The sequence below is a fragment of the Stylophora pistillata genome, chromosome 6, assembly GCF_964205215.1.
Source record: "Stylophora pistillata chromosome 6, jaStyPist1.2, whole genome shotgun sequence".
Lineage (NCBI taxonomy): Eukaryota > Metazoa > Cnidaria > Anthozoa > Scleractinia > Pocilloporidae > Stylophora > Stylophora pistillata.
The window spans coordinates 22,979,215-22,981,357 of NC_142524.1; the positions used below are offsets into that span (position 1 = coordinate 22,979,215).

The 2,143-nt window shown below is 38.5% G+C and overlaps 1 long non-coding RNA gene across 1 annotated transcript in view; it reads right to left on the reverse strand.

The window, feature by feature from the left end:
* Positions 1–1,814: 1,814 nt before the first annotated feature.
* Positions 1,815–2,143, reverse strand: part of LOC148728857 (uncharacterized) — an 18,303-nt gene continuing 17,974 nt past the window's right edge. The window contains exon 2 of the long non-coding RNA XR_015988836.1: positions 1,815–2,143. This exon is cut by the window's right edge and continues 373 nt beyond it. This is a non-coding gene — a long non-coding RNA (uncharacterized LOC148728857).

Consider the following 2,143-nt stretch of genomic DNA (forward strand, 5'->3'; position numbering starts at 1 on the left):
TGCCCTCTTCTCAAGCAAAATTAAGAAAAAAACACCCTCTTCATTGACCAATCAGCATTCAGTAACTTTGCCCTCTATTTTATTAGTGCTAAAATCAAAAGTTTCGTTCCGAATGGGCTATAATTAGATGCAACTTTGCATAGTGTCACGCACTACCGAACAGTGTTATGGTTAATTCCAACTCAGACGAACATTACATTTTCCCCGAACGGAAGCAAATCAACAAAAAGAAGCAATGGACTTCTTTTTGCTTTTGTGCATTATTAGAGGACACTTTCCTTAACTAAATAATAGAGCATCAGTATCAATAACATAGTATCAGCATCGACCGCTAGTTTTGAATTTGAAGATTTTGTATACATCTAAATGTAAATTGATTGTTTCAATGTTGCACTTATGGCATTCAATACGCTTTAATTTGCTTTAATTCTATTTAACGTTAGCTGTATTTGATTTTAATTGAGTAGTATTTTTTTGTACATTACCTCACAAGCTTTAGCTTTCATACATATCGTGTATAAATAAAGATAACCACCACCACCTCCACCACAGCGGATACTTTTTTTTCATTAATTAGCAAATTCTGTTACGTGATCATTACATGCACAAGGCTCGAGAAATAACTGTTACGTTGTCCTCGAGAATTGATGTCAAAATGGGTATCGATCTGCAACAAGGTTTTTGATGAGCTCTGGCAGACATCATGTGGACATTGATTTTGCAAGGATTATCTGGAACATTGCGTAGGGTAGGTCTAAAATGTGTTCATTTTGACCAACTATCTCTTATCCACTTCTGCTATCCGTCAAAAATGAGATCGCTTGAGAAAACTGAACTCTACCTTGTTTACATTTGTGTTTGGCCGCTAATGGGGCTCTCGAAATATTTCTACCGAAAGTGTCCATGTACGGGTGTGAATGGAATGATTTCCGAGTTATGTCCGAGGCTTTTCCCGCCTCGGATGGGAAATGCTGTCTGAATTCAACGACTTAGGACGCACGTGTACCGGAAATAAGCACAGTGCAGTAGTAGCCCGAGCAGTAGTTACAAAAGTAGTAGTAGTAGGAGTAGTCCGATATGGAGTCTTCTAACTGTGTCTCCGAAACTCAGATAAATAAAAGACGGACATCTCGAAAAATTAGCCTTAGTTCATCGATGTGAGCCATAGTGCTTTTGCAATTGAAGTGGGCCAGCCATGGCTTGCGTCTTATAGGTACACGGCCGGTGTTATTCGAGGTCCATTTGCACCAACAGTCGTTTGACGATGGATTGCATTCAGTGTATTAGATGTGTCGTTTCGTGGGCCGGAATGCGGATGGACATCTCCATGTGCGACGAGTAGCGATATACTAAACTGAGCTGTATGGAAAGTGGCGCAAAATGGTAATCTCTTTCCGGGATGAACTTCCGTTGAAAGAAGCAGCCAAGATGGCCACTGTCGGAAACGTGCCACGTGCAAAGACTTAGTAATCTTCGAAGCTGACAATATTCGATAGCAAATACATCTTTACCACCTCGGATGGCTGGATGGTTGTGGCCTACTCTTTAAAAATAATTAGTGGCGTCCAATGTTAAGATGTAAATGGTATAAATTAAGGTAAGTGACGACCATCTGGGCGCCATGCCAACTCTTATAAGTAATAACTTATGGTAAGAGAAATCCAGAACCACTATTACAGCGACAAGACTAATTCATATTTTAATGACTCTTCAGATTTTTTTTTATTATAATTTTCAAATACTAAAGATCATGCCGTTTGGACGGAAATTACTAGTGACTTTTAATGAGCAGGGAAATATCACACACGCGAATACGCAGTGGTATCCTTTTTAATAATGTTTGATGTAAAATAGGCTTACATAAAGTTTGATACAACTGCAGCTGGTAGAATGTGAAATTAAAAAAAGAAGCAGTTACAAGATTCAAAAGCTCTTCGACTCCCAACATGGCGACGAAACGTAATTGTAAAACAAAGTTTTCATGCAAGTAAATGTCGCAAATGGCCTTTTCTGTCCATTGTTCGATGTACTGTCTCTGATTACAAGGTTTGCTTGTAGATTTATTTTTTATTTATTTAGAACAACTTTATTGTAATAATCAATACAAAAGGCTGCCATCAGAGAGGAACTGAATCCTCAAGTA